The 19,114-nt window shown below is 43.8% G+C and overlaps 1 long non-coding RNA gene across 3 annotated transcripts in view; it reads right to left on the reverse strand.

The window, feature by feature from the left end:
- Positions 1-690: 690 nt before the first annotated feature.
- LOC149863119 (uncharacterized) overlaps positions 691-19,114 on the reverse strand; it is a 104,356-nt gene continuing 85,932 nt past the window's right edge. For 2 of the 3 annotated variants that reach the window (XR_016443241.1, XR_016443242.1), the window contains 3 exons: positions 6,705-6,761; positions 6,047-6,173; positions 691-2,234 (listed from right to left, as the gene is read on the reverse strand). This is a non-coding gene — a long non-coding RNA (uncharacterized LOC149863119). The remainder of the gene's footprint in view (positions 2,235-6,046; positions 6,174-6,704; positions 6,762-19,114) is intronic. The other variant, XR_016443243.1, reaches the window with a different exon arrangement.

Raw genomic sequence — 19,114 nt, forward strand, 5'->3', positions numbered from 1 at the left:
AATGACCCCCAGACCACAACATTTCCTTCTCTGCTAGGCCAACAGCCAGAAACATATATGACATACCAACCTCCACAATTTTTTTTGGCACATCTGGATCACTTTATGCTGGGGCAATTACCCCTTAACCAGTCATCCAGGTTTGACAGTCAAAAGAGAAAGCAACTACAATGTTCAAGGATCTGGCCCAACAAGTGTGAAGTATTTGCCAAATTTTGTGTGCAAAGGAAACTTTTGTGGTTCTAGTCCCACCTTGCATGTTGATCTGATTCAGTTTGTATATGTGCAGTTTTTATATTCCTTGGATGAGAGGAAGGCTAGAGCAGTAGTTATAGGGAGACTAGCCTATGTCCTTTCTCCGCCATAGATGTCCTATGTAACTGAATGGAAATCACTCAGGCTCTCCATGTTTCTATTTTCTACCTGTATAACACAGGGGCAGGCAATTATTTTGACTAGAGGGCCACTTAATGAGTTTTGGTGAACTGCTGAGGGCTGCATGGGTAGCCCCATTCCTTGACAGTTGCCCCATCCCCTGTTTACCATACTGGGACTAGAAGTCACAACCTCTAACCCCAGACCTTTGTCAGTGGAAGGCCCTCTCTTTACCCCCCAGAAATATTCCTTTTGTGGGGGGGGTTACCATCTTGGAACCAGAAAAACACCAAATCATACACCAAAAGTCAAACATCTACTATAACATATTTTAATTTTATTACAAAAAATATGTCATGATTTCTGTTTGCATACCATATATAGAGAGGATTGCATAATAACAAAAAATGAAGTCTTGTATAAGGTGTCAGGGGTGTGGAGAGTGGTTGGGGGTGTATGGTGGGGTGTGAGTGTGTATGTGTGTATAGTGAAGAGCGGGGGTGACGGGGTGGCTGTGTGTGGGGGAGGCGTAGGATATGTTGGGGTGTGTGCATATGTCAGTGGGGGTTGTGGGGGTAGGGTGTGGATGTGTGAGGTTTTTGGGGTGAGAGGGAGGGTGTAGGTGTGGGAACCCTCCACACTCCCCCACATGGCACGCAGCCCCTGCTGCCAGCAACAGCAGCAGGTGGGGATACTTGGGGTGCTCATGCCCAGCACAGGCGCTGGTGCCTGGTGGTGTGTGGCTCGGGCCTGCGCTGCATGCAGGGATGAGGAGCACAGCCTGGCCAGCCTGCCTCTATCACCACTGCTCCTCGTGGCACACCTGCAGCTCCCACACTTGCACCAGGACAAGCCCTGTGCTGGAGCTGGCTCTCTTCCCCGCTCCCTGCTGCACAGGCCCCAGGACTCCGCGGGGAGTGGAGGGAGCCCTGCCCCTGCTTCCCTGTGGAGTCCCAGGACCTGTGCAGCAGGGGGTGGGATAGGCAACCAGCTCCAGCGTGGGGCTTCCCGCTGTGCGAGTGTGGGAGCTGCAGGTGTGTCATGCGGAGACTCCACAATACAGGCAGACTGAGTAGGCTGCACTCCCTGCCCCACACACAAGGCTGGCCGGAGCTGCACACCACAGGGCACCAGTGCCTGTGCCAGGTACAAGTGCCTGGAGTGCCCCTGCCTACTGCTGCTGCCGGCAGTGAGGACTGCGCACCATGTGAGGGAGTACGTAGGGGGTACCCACATCCTCCACCCTCATTCACGCACACCATGCCTACCCGAACTCCACACTCCTGCCACCACGCACTGCCACAAGTCCCAGCTGTACGCTCCATGCTTCTGCCCAGCTGCAGCTCCCTCCACTTCCCTACCTGCTGCCCAGAGTGAGCTGGATGCTGGGGAAGCCAAGCAGGTCCCCAGCGGCCACAGCAAGGGCAGCAGCCCCACCCAGAATCTGTATGCTGGCTGGGCTGGGCACTTCCGCCCACAAGGGCTGGAGTGAGATGCAATAGGATATGTTGGGCAGTGTGCTTATGCATGGGTGCCTTGCTCCCACCCTTGTGAGCAGAAGGACTGGGCGGGTACAGTTTGCTGGTGGGTGCCGTGTGCCAGATGAAAGTGGCTGATGGGCTGGATGCAGCCCATCAGTTGTTTTTTGCCTGCCCGTGCATTAACAGCACTCATTAGTTTCATAAATGTTCTGACCGTGAGGGTGAGCACGCAGGACATTCAGACAGCATAGTAACAGGGGCCCTGGTATTTGCAAGGAAATTTCTTCCCGATGTCCAGCATTCATATAAGTCTCTTTTCTTTTCATACCACCAATAAATCAAGTCATATGAGTCCAAGCAAGCCATGCTCCTGCCTTCCTGTGGAGAAAAAGGTATTCTTGAGTCATACAAATAAAACACAATGGAAACGAGGTATTACATGGTAAACTAGCAACAAAGGGAATTTTACAGGCCTTTTAAAGTTACAGTGTCTCTTTGAATAATACTGTTTCTAGGTAGACGTCTTTTGTCTGCCTAAAAGTTGCTTGAACTAGAAAGATTGTGATTTTTCTCCAATTCCATTTAGATCAGGTAAGATTAAAGACAAAGAACTTCTTGAAGAAGTGGTATGATGAAGTCAGGATTGGGCATTTACCCTAGACTGGGTCTGGAGCCAAAGGGCAGGTGTAATGGGAATAACACAGGTAGTAACAATGCAAATCTCCCACACTGGTGAACCAATATGTTGTGACCCTCATTCTCTCTCTCGCTGTCACTCTGTCAAAGAGGACAATCCAATCTCCAGGCTAATACAAGTGTCTGGTTCCATGTCAGTAGCTATTCAGGGTTTAATTTTTATTCAGCCTTTTTATACTCCCAGTCCACATATCTAAATCTGGTGTTGTTCTGTGATTTAAGGTCTATCTATCTATCTCCTCGTGGAGTTATCCGGGAATCCATTTCATTAGCTATCCAACAGCTTGTCAGCGCAGTGCAGTAACATCAGGGCTACATTATGTTCAAAGAACAAGATTATGAAGAAAAGCCACCTTTAACAAAAGCATTTGCTAGGAAATTATCATGTTCTTTGTGTTATAAATACTTCAGTATTAAGCACATATTTCAACTGAGAAATTATGGCTGCATCTTTGATGTTAGCAATCAAATATTCATTGCCTTGATTATTCAAATAATGAGATAATTTATGAGTTTCCTTGAAAAAAAAAAAATCCCAGAAATAAAAAGACAAAGTGCTGAAAGGGGTATTCAATATTTAGTTTACTGTCAGCAGAAGAGTCATTATCCAGTAGGATCAATACAACAGGGTGCCGGGGAAATGCATGCTTGTTGCAAAAGTCCTCAAGTTTCCAAGAACCATTACAGCACTGTAGCTACTTTGTGCTCAAAATGAAAGGCCAGATTCTCAGCTGAGAACAACATGCAGCTCCATTAGAATTACTGGAACAATTTCTGCTGTAAATCAGCAAAGATCTGACCTTGAAGTAAAATTCGTCCTACAGCTGTGGGGTCTGTATAAGTGTCTATTCAAATTTGTCTGCAGTGGTGCATGGTATCATATAGTGCTCACCATTTCATCCCCAAACAAGTACTAATAACTAATCTTTTTAACTATAGACTTATAGAAAAATTAAAGCTAAGACCAGGGGATTCAAGTTTTCATTTTCTTTCCGAAAAGCAAGCACCATTACTTACAAAAGCCCATCAGAGCAAGGATAATTGACTTAAAATAAAAAGTAACATATTAAGACCCCTCATTACATTTAATTGGTTCAAGTTTTTCTGGGGAGGCTGATGAACATTTAAACACAATTAATTTTCAGCTGCTGCACCATGGGCTGGAAAATATTGTTTGTTATCATTCCTATCCATTCAGGTTAACTGTAATCAACAGAGAATGCAAGTTTTGTGCTGCCTTCATAATGATAAAAATAAATATAACAACAATATTTTTACACTTTATGTACTACATGCAATGCATCATTTCTAAAATACTGCTCCTAGTAAGAGAGAGACAATGTCTATATGTTGTGGAAAAGTACACACTTATAATGAATATTATACAAGTTAAGAACCAATGTATGAAATGCCCTTTTATTATTGTATGTTATAGTGTTTTATGTTATTGCACAGTACTCCATACTTCTGGTATTCACAGAGCCATGCAGAAATGAATTCTCAAAATAAAAACAGATATGGATACTTGGTTTAAACATTATTTTTTTTCTTTAGCTTTACATCTTCACTCAGAACAACTGATGCCACTGTAAAGCCAGGTAATACTGAGCACTTCAATATTAGATACTAGTGCAGTCAGTGAAGATGAAATGCAGTTAGCAGTCTTATGACTCTAAGGCCCTTGCCTCAGCACATGTTCACTTAAGGGCACCGTGAGATCTGGTCCCTGAGCCAAACAACTGTGCATCCTGCCATGCCACACGTGCAGACATCACAACTGAGGCCCAAGATGAACATCATGGCTTTAAAATAATAATTTAAAAAACATTGAACTTTTTGGTTTTTTTCATTTGGTCTTCTGGCTTTCCAGACTTCGCAGCACACTATGATCATGATTTTCAAGCTTTCCTCTGAAACCAGAAGAACTAAAAACTTACTATTAAATAGCTATATGAAAAATGAGATTTTTATATAAAGATTCCAAGAGCAGGAACTTTGGGAGGAATACCAGATATCAAGGAAATTGGGTTGAAAATCAAGAGAGCCAGCAAGATAGAGAGCAATTCAAACTAGCCCAAAATGAATCTTATCTTTTGAACTTTAGAGTAAAAAACCCACCAAAACAAGAAGTGGTTGCATTTGTTTGTCATCGAAGCTTGTCATGTTTGGCTTCTCTGAAGATCTTGTTTTGTTATGTTCCAGATATCAAAACATGACAAAACCAAGTGGTATAAACATAGTTTTTGTATTTTTGACCCTGTAGAAAACCAGAAGACTCACTGCAACATCTTCACCGGTGAGATTTCCTGCCCAATTTTGCATCCCAGTACGTTAAACGGTCCATACCATCTGACCTGCCATGCTTTTTTTGAGTATGTATTTGAGATAAATTTGCCAGTTTTGAGTGGAAGTATATAAATATTAAATTATTTAACATGTCATTGGAGTTTTGTCCAGCATTTCTTAATTAATCTTAAAACAGGTCTCTGCATGAAAAATACCATTAATGGTTGGGGGTAGTTCTGCTTTGAGTAAGCGGTTGGGCTAGATGACCTCCTGAGTTCCCTTCCAACCGTAATTTTCTATGAGATTGTATGAGATCCCTGATCATTTATGTATTAAAACATCTTCCCAATACCTTCCTTGCTTTCCCTAAACCCAATGCATATAACTAATGCACAGCATGTTCACTGAACAGTCATCCTTCAGCCGGAAGAGTAGAAACTATCTATTCCTCTGAAGTCTCCAGATAACACCACTGAGTTCACCAGATCATTAATATCCCAGTAGTCCAGTTCATAATGTACAATCTAATTCAACAAAGACCCATTATCTCAAGCAATATTGTCAGAATACCTATTTCTTATTAAAAATAAGCTATCCAAGACATATTATTTAAATATTTAGGTGGCTGTATAGAGAAAAGGAAAATACAAGCCCATCCATATTCAAGCCTCACCTTTTCAAGAAGGCTTTTTATAATAGAATATGAAAAAAGATTGCAGTGTTACAAAGAAGTCAAGGAGAAACAGGACAATTGGGAGCGTTAAAAGCTGGTGAGTGTTTTTATTTTCATTTCATTTCTGCTACCCATCAAAGTAAGGCATGACCTCACTGTGTTCTCTCCTTCAGCAATGATTTTCCATTCATACTGAGAGAGTCTAGTATATCTATTAAGCCTAAGTAAAATGATAAAATAATTCTTTAAGCAGTATATAAAAAATTCATTATCTTGTGAAGGCCAAACAAGTTCAAGTGCCAAAGCAATAATGCACTGGATTTCTCTTATGGTCATCATTGTTGTTGAATAGTGTAGGTTGTGCACAGATGGTATTTACAAAATACAATAAATGGCTTGCTGGTGCTCACTGTGATTAAACTGGGCTCTGGAGTGGAAGAACTGCACTGGATTTATTAACTCAGAGAATATATTAATGCAGACAAAGAGACCGCAGAATATGTATGCTTTCTTATTTCAAGAGCCTGCCACTTACCTCCATTTTGCCAAATGCAGTCAGATCCTCAGGTGAGCTCAGATTTATATATATTTGCAGAAGGCAACAGAGCTATACCAATGCGTACTAGACAAAGATCTAGCCTCTTATTAGCCGATGTTCATAGCTGTGTTATAAGAAAAATGTGATCACTGCACAGAGTTCTACAGGGGTTCTGCCGGGAAAGAAGATGTAGAAGGGTACCTGAATGTCCCATACAAACAGGAAATGACCTATTGGGGTGCGGCACGGACACCGCCAAGGACTGAAACCTAGTTCCGACACTAAAGCAGAGAGGGATGTGGAGGTCACAGGACGCCGCCAAGGATCAAAGGCACAGTGGTGGAGATGCTACCACTTGAAGGCAAGCCTCACCAGTGCCAGGGGGAAAGGAAAAACAGCAGCAACAATGCACCGCGCATTCATCCACACCAGCATGGACATGCTTTACAGCTGTGTGCTGACGCCAGTTTTCCAACTGGTCATTGGAGAGGGATAAAACCCCCAGCAACTGATATTTGAGGAGGACTGGAAGTGAGCCCTCCAGATGGACCGAAGTGGCTGGAAACAAACAACTTCCCTGGCAGGGGCAAGTGGTTGCAACCCCAAGAGGAGGGATGCCCAGCTAAAGCTGACTTGGAGGAACCAGGATACTTACCATTCTCGAGGCCGTGGATCCAGGATGAAGCCAGTGGAGACTGGGACAGCAGTGAGTCTGTAAAGAGAGAAAGAAGAAAGGAGCATGAATCTGTAAGTAGCCATCGGGGAAAAGGAGATTACCTGGGATGAAGGCACTCTGGGGCGAACATTAGAACTAATCAGGCTGACGCAAGGCCCGAATAAGGACGGTACACTGTCAGAACTAGGACTGTGATTAGATATGGGCTAAGGCCCAACCATGTCTGGTGGACTTTGTTTAGCCTCGGTCAAGAATTATCATAATTTTTGGTTGGCGCAAAGTGGGGTGTAGGGGAGACGGAGCCCCGAGACGGAGATCCAGGCAAGGAAGCTGAAAGAAGTTACCAGGAGAGGCAGGATTCAAGAACTTCCTCCCAGCAATAATCTGTAAAAACAAGACATGGCAAGTGAGAATCCCTGGGGACCTTTTGAGGTATCTTACTGGAAGGAAAGCTGTTGACTCAAAAGGAGATGGCCAGAAAAGGTGAAACACTCAAGTGAACACCATGGGATGTTACATGGGGTCACGCAGAAGGCCACAAATGGAGTTTTTAGAGGTTAGGCCAAAGGAGGGGCTACAGATATGTATACACCTAGTGTTCTCATAACCCCCAGAGAACTGGAGCTCAGTGATCCTCACCTGCCTGGCTCCATGGGCAAGGTGAGAGGTGATGCACATAGCACACGGACCAGTGCAACCTTACATGACCCAGTGCACAGGGCAGTATCATCCAGTCCACAGGACACCCCACAAGTCTGGAAATTTGGCAGCAATGGAGCAATTGCAACTATAACTGCCATGACTCTGGAAGCCATGGCCCAGAGATTGAACATCACTTTTCCAGCCCATAGACTGAAGATGTGTTATTCAGCGGTGGTGATGAATTTGTTCCAGTAAGTTCAGCAGAACCTTAGTCTACATATGGCAGCATCTCCAGGGCATACTTTTAAAAATGTAAAAGAGAGAGAGTGAGCGAGAGAGAGAGAGAGAGAGAGAATAACTAATACAATGTTATGAGCCAAATCCCATATCAATCCCTTCCAGGTATGCATTTCAGAAGGGAGTATAGTTTGATAAATACACTAGGGTTTTTGAGTCACAAACCATTATGTCCAGATGCAATGAAGAAGTGCAGTGATCATGTTGTGCCCAAAAGAGGTCTCTATCTGCACAACAGAAAAGAGACAAGGACACCAAACTACAATAGCACAACACACAGTGGTTATGCTTTTGGGGGTTGGCACAAAGCCTTTTTCTGCTAGGTTGCTCTCACAAAGGTCTGAATTCTGTGTTTTGCTTTAAAATTCAACTTCAAATGAACCCATATCTTCAACCTCCTTAAAAGACATGCAGTCAGAACAACAACTTTTACCTGGTTTTACATAGGAAGTCATCTGGAAATAATGGAATTTTGCCATTTCTATGCAAAAACATAAATCAACCTGAGCTTTGATCAAAATTGGACATCACTTTGTAACAGTTGGTAAAACTTCCTACCAGCTGTCGGGGTAAACCGAACAGAATGAATCGGGCCCCAAGGTCACGGTGGGCCGGGGTGGCAATCAGATACGGACAGGTGGGATTATTGGCATGGAGTTCAGAGGAGGAGACTCGCAGCGGGTAAAAACAAGGGGTGGTTTTATTGAACTTACGCTTAGTAGAGCGCAGGTGAGATATTTTTCAGTTACAGTGATGATTACAACAACAACCAACAAAGGGGTTTGTTGGCCCACGAGGTTCACTGACAAGACAAGCCTGTCGGATAAGTCCCAGGGCTGGTCAACAGCTCATCAATTAGGAAACACAAATGAACAAAACTGTAACGAAACGCCGTGACGCCAGTCCAAGGTGATGGACAATCGAGTGGTCGAGGGAGAAAGCCGAGGTTGAAAGCCAGGAGGTGATGCAACGGAGACGTCAGGTCAGTGGATGCGAACCGAGTTGTAACTGATGAAGAAATCCGAGGTCAATGATCCGAAACCGAGTTACAAACAGAGTCCAAAAGGATGATCCAAAATCGTAGCCGAAAATCAGAGCAAAGGTAAGTCAAGAACCAGAATACAAAACCACAATATGTTGGCAATACACAACACAGAACGCTGGGCGAGGGAGGAGATCAATAGGCCCTTAAGCCTGACTGAGAGACAGTCCCTGCTAGGGCAGCCTCTCTCTCCAGCCAGCACGATCTCTTCCCCCGAGGGAGGGGCTCACTGAACTTTATATAAATTTGGTGGCCAATCAGAATGCTCTCCGCAGAGAAATTTCTAGCCAAATTACCTCATGTCAGGTTCTGACTGAGCATGCTCTCAGTCAGAAGCTGACACAGTCTGAGCATGCATCTGTGGGGAAAGTAGGTCAACAATGATTGACAGGTCCGCAGGTCACCCAGGGGGGCAAGGGCTGGGTGAGCCTTGGAACTTTCCACTCACAGAGTTAAATGCGCATGTCAGTCCAGCTCTTCTGTGTTGGCAGCATATACTCAAAATCTTGCTCTGACACCAGCATGACAACCTGGTGAACTTTTCATAGCTTGGGGTTACATTGAAAACATTTTTTGTCCACTGTGGGTGCATCCAGGCAAGCCTGCATGTGCTTCTTACTGCATCTCAAAGCAGTTTGAGATGCTGCAAGAGGCATGCTGGAAACAAAAAAATGGCCTCCTCAACAGCACATGGGGCCTGAAAAAACACAGAACCTGACCTGGCATGACAGGTAGTCCCCATGAGCAGCGCCAGCCCCGGGTGACAGCCTGAGTGGCCCAGTACTGCCTGAAAGTGCACGGTGCCATGTGGGTCCATGCAATGTGGCAGAGGCAGCACTGGATACCAGGGTTGAGCTGCGTTGCCCTGCACTGCAAGTGGGGGCTGTGCCAGGAGGCCTCGAGCACCCCGATGGCTGCTCCTGCTGCCAGTGAGCTGTGGGCCCTGTGAGGAGGGGAATTGTAGCCACTGTGTGGGGAGGGGCTGCAGCCCCTGAAAGAGGACTCTGGGCCCTGCAGGGGGCTTTGGCCCTGTGGGGAGGGGCTATAGCCCCTGCGTGGGGACTCTGATCCCTGAGGTGGGGGCTTGGCTCCTGCAGGGGGGGGCTGTGGCCCCTGTCAGGGGGGCAGTTCATGAGCTGTGCAAGGGGACTGCACCCTATGGGGGGCAGGGGACATACCACTCCTGAGAAACCACCCCCACAATGGCCCTCCCACACCCACAGTCCACCCATAAAACCCACACCCCCAAGCGACCCCCACAAAGCCCTCGCCCACATACTAAGGGTCAGGAGTGAGGGGACTGGGGTGGGGGGAAGGCTCTGGGTTGAGAGTGAGGGGCAAGGGCAGAGGCAGGGCACTGTCATATCAATGCTGATCAGCACTGTACATCCTGGTGAGCAAAGGGGGTAGGGGCAGCTCTGATTTTTCTCTGAAAAAAAGTGCAAAGTAAATGCCAAAGTCTTTGGATATTTAGAATTTATTTTATTCTGATGAGAGAGGCACTGGTAGTCCTCCAAATTGCTTTAAACTTGTAAATATATCAATCAATAAAACATTGGTCAACTGATGTCTCTCTATATAGTGGAATTTCATTTTAATAGTGATAGAACACTATTTTGGGTATTTTAGTGAGCTAATTTCTTATCAGAGAATTTGCAATTTTTAAACAGGGAACAACAGGCTCTCTGCTATGAGACAAGTGGTGAGACCTGGCCAGAGGAGCCTGTCCAGGGCCAGCACTGGGGACCTAGCTGGAGGCCAGATGAGGTGGCTGACCTCTTGGCCATTTGGGGCCAAGAGGACACACTTGGACAGTTCAGAGTGGACCACCAGAATGAGCACATCTTCTGGGTGATAGCTGAGCGGGGGCACCCCTTCCAGGTCCGGGCGGCATGCAGCCTTGGGGTCGCTAGTCCAAGGGGGCAGATACTGTCGCAGGTGGCAGCAGGTCACAGCTAGGCAGCAGCCCCCACTGCCAGACCCATAGGTGCTGGCCCCAGGCTCTAGCTCCCCCTGGCTGATTCGGGAGGAACTGGACAGGGTTATTTTGTCCCAAGTGACACAACTTGCCCCACACCAAAAATCCCCAGCTCAAACTTGTGCTGCTCCTATTTGAGCTGCTGCAAACGCACATGCCTGCATGTGGGGATGCACCCTGTTTGCACAAGGGTTTTGGGTCCTATATCTTTCTCTCCCACAATAACATATATAGAGATCACTGCCCCAATTTTGTAACCACTTATGCAAGTACAGGTAATCCCACAGAGCTCCTAAGTTTAAGCACCTGCAGAATCAGATCCTGGGGTGATCTACTGTGACAGTTTTCCCCCATTTTCTAAGAAAACTAGTTTTTTTCTCCCTCTGGTAAATTAAGTACAGGGAATTCTCCTGTGTAAAGTTATGTCTGCTACAACAATAAAAATTTATCACAGTACAGTCTGAATTTATGACTGGTTCTATCATCTGTCCATGAGCCCTTTCTTTGAACTGAAGAATCAGTATAAACTATATGACTATAAATACTTTTACTGTAGTGTAATGGCAAAAAGATTCTTCAGGGTATAGATGCTCTCTTCTGAATATAACATTCAGGCTTGAATTGCCATTTGTATTTATATGAAGTATGAGCAATATAAATATTGCATCATAGCCTGCTGGCTCACACATAATTGCCTGCTGGATGCCAATTAAAGTGATAAAATGGATGAGAGATGGAGGGTGGGATAATCAGAGCTAAAGTAAAAATAGCAGGAAGTTTCAAAAGTAGAAATGTAGTTTATGACAACTTTTTGAACCAGGGATAATAATCTACATTCGAGAGACAGAGCAAAAGTGTGGAGCAGGAGTTATATGGATCATGTCTACAGGATGAGTAGTTACCAATACAGCAAAACATACCACACTACATGCACTCTACATCAATCTTTGCCGCAAAAGTAAGACATTTCCAGGTAAAGATGGTCACAACATAGAATTTTCATTTCATGGGAAATTTCAGCATCTCTCATCCTGAGGACATTTTTAAATTCCCATTATATGGAAATCCCAAACAACTTTGGATGGAGAAAACTTTTGTTTCTAAATTAAATCCATTTTCAGAATTTCAAAATGTTGTTTCAAGTTTTATTTTGCCTCATGCTTTTCATTTTTAACTTAATTTTACAACATGTAAATAGCAACACCGCAAAACGTGCAAGATTGACAGCATAAAACAATAATTGCAATATTCTATTACTACTATTTAAAAAAAAAAAACACATTAAGGGCAGGTGCTACTTAATACTGATCTAGACATTTTATCTTCTTTTCCTATCAAAGCATCTCCTACCTAGTTAAGTCTCCATTCAGACTCTTTCTTTCCTACCTCCATCTCTCTCTTTCCTCCTTGGGACGTGCAACTTTTCTAGCATCTTTCAAAATTGTCCCTACCTCCAAGTCCTCTTGGAGTACTCCTTGCACTTCCCTCTCTCCCACATGTTATTTTTCAATGCACTTTGAATTAGGGCTGTGCAAAACTTTGGTTGCCGATCTGATTCAGAGGAGATTCAGCCTGATTCAGTAGCTAAATCTCCAAATCTGAATTGAATCAGGAGACCCATTAATCTCTCCAAATCAAACTAGAAGCCTCTGATTTGATTCGGAGAGATTCGACAATTTGGACATAGACACAACTTTAAATGTTTTTTCTACATTCCTCAAGGTACCACCTGGCTCGTAATTGCTGAGGTGGTGGGGTGGATAGGATATTCCATGGGAGCATTGTAGGGGGGAGTTCCCAGTGCTCTTGGTGGCAGACCCAGAAGTAGACTACAAGCACTTCCAGGTCCATCACAGAGCACACGGGGGACCCCCTTTGCCCCCCAGCTTGGTGACTAGTGCCTCCTGAGTCTGGGGGCACCCCCAGGGTCCCCCTGTGGCTGATCACCAAGCTGGCAGGGGTGAGGGGAGGGTCTCCCTCGCACTCAGCAGTGGACCCAGAAGTGGACCAGAAGTACTTCTGGGTTCCACTTCTAGGTTCACCGCTGAGCACATGACCCCCCGACCCCCCACCCTCCCCGCACTCCTGTGAGATGCTCCATCTGCCCTAGCATCACAACATTCACGAGCCATGCCTGGTACCACAAGGTATGTAGAAAAAACAGGTAAAGCTGTGTCTGTGCCAAATCACTGATTCTCCAAATCAGAATCAAATCTTCAGATTCAGATTTGGCCAAATCTAATTGGGACACTGATCTGAATCAGTGAATTGAATCACTGTCCCCTGAATTGGCCCGAATCCAACCCTGAATCAAATACAGCCTGTCTTGCACACCCCTACTTTGAATCTCTTCCTCTTTCTCTTCTCTATATACTTTAAAACAGGGTGTCAAGCATCTGTCTTGTGGAGCTACTCTATATGGCCTGCCAGATTATTGGCCTGGTCTAGAGGGTGTGGCCTCAGTGGAAATGGTAATCAGTAGCTGGTGACCAAGCAAGGGTGACAGCCCCAGTCAGAATCCAGCTGCTTCATCCATCCACTGTGCTGCGGACCGAGTTCCACTGCCACTGCCACTGCCACTGCCGCTGCCACATGCTCTTGGTTGGAGCTAGAGCTGCTGCCATCATCACATGCTCCAGGTCAGAGCTACAGCTGCCACCACTGCTTCTTCATACCTTTGTCTGGATCTGGCTCACGTGGAGCCTTGTGGTCTAGATCTGGCCTGAGGCACAAGGTAAATTTGACACCCTGCCTTAAGAGAATTTAACTATGGCCCCCTCAGTTTTTACCCTCATATGTCACTAGGTCATTCAGCAAAGGTGGGAAAGGGTAAGTCTTCTGCTGCCAATGGTGATATCAAACCATTTTGCCATCTTTCTCTGTTCTCTAAATTACTTATTCTCAATTCTACCTCTGTTTAGGGGAGAGAGAGAGGATGCATAATGCTAATGCATAACTATGTCTATGTTCTACTATGGGTACTCACCATGGTTCTGGGCTTTGCTGTTTGCTCCCTTCCCCCTCCCTTTCTGCTACCGATCAGCCCACTATCTAGGATCTATTGAGCATATGGACAGCATTTCATAAAAGCAGGACACCGACTGCCATGGATCCCCTGTTTTACTTGTGGCAGGCTATGGTGTCAGGCCAGGGTTGATGCACGTAGAGTTTAAATTATGATTTGTATGGGATGTTTTGGATAAAGATGATCCTGCCTCAGATGACCTCTGGAGGTCCCCTTTTCTATGACTCTTTGATTCTATGAGAGATAGCAAGGCTGCACTGCTCTGCCAGTTGAAAAGCAGAAGAGATGGTCCTCCTTTCACATAACAGCTCAGTGTTTAAAAGGCTCAGTGCATATTTCTAGAACAGCACTCAGAGGAGACAGTCATAGTGATAGGAGCGTAGTAACTTCTAGCTCCTCCCTTTGGATACAGGACTCATGAACCTCTCCGATATTATAATAGACACTAGTTTTGACTTTGGCTGTTAACATTCAATCAGTAATTTAGCACTCAGTTTAAAAACAAAAAGTCTCAGAACTTGCTAAGAATTTTTGCAGGTCCTACAAATGTTGCATTTCACATGTAGTGCAAATCTTCACAGAGATCTGCAGACTCTGCAAAACCTTTTCAACTACCTTCACATGTGGTTTATTCAAATTATATTTGATTTCCATGCACTTTTTTCTTTTCTTTCTCTAGCCTTTAGTCCCAGCAACATTTTTACAATTTGGAGGCTGCAGTACTGAGTACAGAGTATGAAACAGAATGACAAAAACAGTCTGCAAGAGAACAACCAATTGAATAGATGACTCTTTTCCATAGGGAAAAGTGAGTAAATAAAACCTAAAGTGGAAATCCTGTAAGATGTTTGTATTATTTCATTTAACAAAATGTAACCTTTATCATTTCATAAGTGAGTCTTTAAAAGGCTAGGAGCACCGTTCTGGAACAGAACCTGTCCTAGAGAAACTGCTGAGCACTACCTTTTATATTGTTGTATTAGTGCAATTCATTTACTGTGAAATGTCCACATTATTGAATCCTACTTTTTTCCTACCAGCCATTCATACAGTAAAATGCAAAACACCCAGCTTAAATAAATAAAACAATACCATTGCCTGGGTAACTCAGAAGGTAGACTATTCTGTATAATGGAAATGCAAATACAAATGTGATAGTTATTTCATGGCTAGATGGAATTTATGGAGCTGTTGTGCAATTTTTTCTCTCTTTTGTCCATATAATGGTCAAGTCTCACAATAATCCAGCCTTGGATTGCCACATACCATACATTTTATAGCACTGTTTTTATGGGAAGATGGAATTTAAAGAACAGATATGAACATTTCTTTTCTGATCTAACAGTTTGGTGGCCAGAGGTGAAGGTACTGAATTACCAAAAGTCTTTCAGAGTTATTTCTTAGACATATTTCTTTGTGGAAGATTATTTGAGCTAATAGTTGTTTTCTTGTGCTGCTCTTGTTCATGCCTCGTGGTGTTCTCAGCACAGCATATTTGTGTGTGCCTCTCTCGGCACTCAACATGGGAGAAAGTGTTTTACTGAAGAATACATAGTTTTTATACTGTGTCTCCTCTCCCTGTTGCCTTTTGGACTTCTCTGAAGCTTCAGGTATGAAATCAATGTAAGATTAAGGATGGATGAAACAGTTTGGAAAAACATAAGACCGAATTGTGGCACGTCCCATTAAGCAACTGTTTTTTCTAGTGTTCAGAAAAGGTTTGTCAATAATCATTTACTCTTAACTATTTGTTCCATTCAGGATCAGAAACTAAAATAATAAAATAGAGATGGTTACTTTTTATGCCGACACCCAGAAACCCAAAGCAAGGATACAGACATTATTCTGCTAAGCAACATTTAGAAATAAATAATTTTACAAAAGGAGACCAAGATGTCTCTTTGGTGGTAAATAAAGCACGTCTTTGCAAAATTTCCAGCCCGTTTCTTCATTCCAGAAATGGCTTCAAGAAGAAACCTGGTTTCTTTGGGCTTCCCCACATTAACTGAAGCTACATAACTTTTGAGATTCATCTGGCCTCAATAAGATCAGCTTTTTCTAGGTACTGAATTCTTACTTCAGCTTGATTTATGTTATATAAGTACTAAAATCAAGAGATTTCTCCAACTGAACTGACAGACAGAGATGGCTCCAGGCTTTTAATATGCTGCTTGTGCAGAACAAAGAGTGCTAACTAGGACTTCATCCTATGGAGCATAAAAGTCACCATATTCATGCAGAGAGACAATTTTCAAACAAAGGACTTTAAAAGAACACATGGCATACCTATAGCGCAAAATAAGAAAGTTAATAGTTTTTTTTTCCCACTCACATACATGCCTACTGTAAGATTACCAAGGCAGGATCTGAATATCTATTAAGCTAAAAATATTTGAAAAATTTTGCTCAAACTGTATTAAAACAACCTGCAAGATGTTGGCTAAAATGACGAGACAGACATTTACAAATTACAACCCCTAATGCTGAGATTTATCAGAGCATGCTGCTCAAACCACAGAAAATTAGACCAGGCAAATATCCAAATATGCTGTAGGAAATAATTCTGCAATTCATAGGAAAGAAACTAAATGGTTTGCAGGTCTTTTTCACCTCTAGGTTCTATGAACAATTCCATGATTAAACTGATCTTGTTGCACACTCTGAAATTAGTAAAGCAGTTAGAAAAAACTTCTACTCTCGAAAAGTTCTTTATATCTTGGTTGGATTTTGCATCACCATTTTGTTTTACCCTTTAGGCTATGGACAGGAGTTACAAATAAACTGGTTTAAGTAATCAGAAATTGGTTTAAACCTGTAACTGAGCAGAAGTTCAGTGCACATCAACCAGTTTCAAAATAGCTGAAACTGGTTTAAGATAAACCTGGTTGCATGTAGTATCAGACTGGACTGATTTAGGTCAAACCAGTTTATGAAACTTCTGTACCAGACCCCTTCCTGGTTCAAGTTAAATCAGAGTCCCCCTGCATCCCAGCATGCTTTGCAGCCTTGGGCTGGGCTGGGCTGTCTGCTCCAGAGCTGGACCAGTGAAGGCTGGCTCACTGCCCACCCCCGAGCAAACCCAGGCTGGGGGCTGGGGCCAGGGAGAGGGGTTAAACTCACCTTCCCATAAGTAAAAACCTGCTGTGCTAGCTTCCTTAGTGCTAGTTGTGGTTGTTGACTGCAAATCCCAGAGGCAGCTGGAAGCAGGAAGAAGAAATGATGAGCAACCCTGCAAAGTCCCGCTGCTCTTATTCTGGACTGCAAATCCCAGAGAGCTCAGGGGAAGCAGGAAGAGTAAGCAAACACACAGCCCATGCTGTGTTTATAGTTCTTCAGTTTATAGTTTTTCAGAGAAAGAACAATTCTTGTTCAAGCTTTTATGAATTCAATGCCACTTCCTAGAGCAGAGCACAGGCTGGGGCCTGGCCACACCTCCTCCACTCCAGCAGGGAGGGGGGGAAATCTTGGAGGACTAGCACTCTCTGGCTTCTGTCTTGAGCCACTGCAGGCATGTGGCTGCATTTCATAAATCAAAAGTGAATGTGTGCTCATTTACTTATTGGTTCAGTCTCTGTAGCTTAGATTAACCTGCAGAGACTGAATCAATTCAGCCTTGGGCTTTTTGACTGCCTGTACTTAGCCAAAATAACAATGATAAATATATAAGTATGTATTCAAGTCCCCCTGCCTTTACTTGAAATCCATAAAGATTCGATGAAGTCCAACATTAGACATATGCTTAAGCTTTGTATTTGGCCAAAAACAAAACTTAAAATAAACCTTATCAGAAGCGCTAAATCAGGAAAAAAAAAAAAAAAAGCTTATTTGAAAGCTCTGGAAACATTGCTTACATTTCACTTGCATTGGTTCACAACAGATAATCCCGACTACATTAACTACCACACAGGAAAGTTATCCACACAAATGCATTGCTATGTATTCATAGATTTTTCTCTTTGTGAAAGAGATCTGTGTGTCAGCATAGTTTAATCTTCTCAGATTGCTAATATAAGATAATAAAACATGGGACTTAATTAACTGTCAATATACAAGAGTCCTGAAACAATCACAAACAAAAGGGAGAAACAGAATGTGAATGACCATTCCCATTATTTTGGAACCATAATTAGAGTCTAGATCGTCCCCTTTTTTCATGTTTAGTGAACTGTTCAAATACAAACTAAGTCATGAAGTCTGAGTAGTAAATGCACTGGCTATACCTCCTACAGCAGTCAATATATACCAGCTGATGATCCGACCTACAATCTATTCATTATTATCCATTATATTATCCGCTATTATTATTATTAACCACTAAATGATGTACTTAAGCTACCCCTAATATTGCAGTGTCTGAGAACCACACCATCTTTCATGTAAGCATATATAACAGCTCCCACAACATTCTCACAAGCAAGCTAAGGAAGTATGGGTTGGATGAATGGACTGTAAACTGGGTAGAAAATTCACTAGCACGTCAGGCTCAAATTACTCAATGTCTAGCTGGCAGCTGTTATCAAGTGGAGCACTCCAGGGGTCAGTCCTGGAGCCAATTGTGTCCAATATCTTCATCGATGACATGGAAGATGGGATGGATTGCACCCTCAGCAAGTCTGCAAGTGACACAAAGCTGGTTGAAGTAGCAGATACGCTGGAAGGTAGCGCTAGGGTTCAGAGGGCACTTTTACACATGCTCCAGGCATAGGGGTGGCACTTTAATTAGAGCAACTCCAAGAGCTGCTCTAATTAAAGCACCTCAGCGTCTCATGTATCAGCATCCCAGCGCTTCAAAATGGTAGCAGGGGCACTTGAACTAATGCTTCTTTGATGCCTGGTTTAGCAGCAGCTCTGCAGAAAAGAACCTGGGGTTCCAGCGGACAATAAACTGAATATGAGCCAGCAGTGTGCCCTTGTTGCAAAGAAGGCTAAAGGCATACGGGGCTGCATTAGCTGCAGCAATAGTAGGGGCAATAACATTGATTAGAGGGCTGAGGCACATGACTTATGAGGAGAGGCTCTGAGAACTGGGCTTATTTAGTCTGGAGAAGAGAAGACAGAGGGGATTTAATAGCAGTCTTCAACTACCTGAAGGGCAGCTCCACAGAAGATGCAGCTGGACTGTTTTCAGTGGTGGCAGATAACAAAAAAAGGAGCAATGGTCTCAAGTTACAGCAAGGGATGCTTTGATTAGAGATGAGAAAAAACTCTCACTAGGAAGGCAGTAAAACACTGGAACAGGTTGCCCAGAAAGAATGTCGACTCTCCGTCCCTGGAGGTTTTTAAAACCCGGGTAGGCAAAGCCTTGGCTGGGATGATATCACTGGGGCTGGTCCTGCTTTGAACAGGGGTTGGACTAGATGACCTCCTGAGGTCCCTTCCAACCCTAACTTTCTATGATTCTAACT

This window comes from Crocodylus siamensis, chromosome 6 (assembly GCF_052110815.1).
Source record: "Crocodylus siamensis isolate JL-2025a chromosome 6, ASM5211081v1, whole genome shotgun sequence".
NCBI classification, from domain to species: domain Eukaryota; kingdom Metazoa; phylum Chordata; order Crocodylia; family Crocodylidae; genus Crocodylus; species Crocodylus siamensis.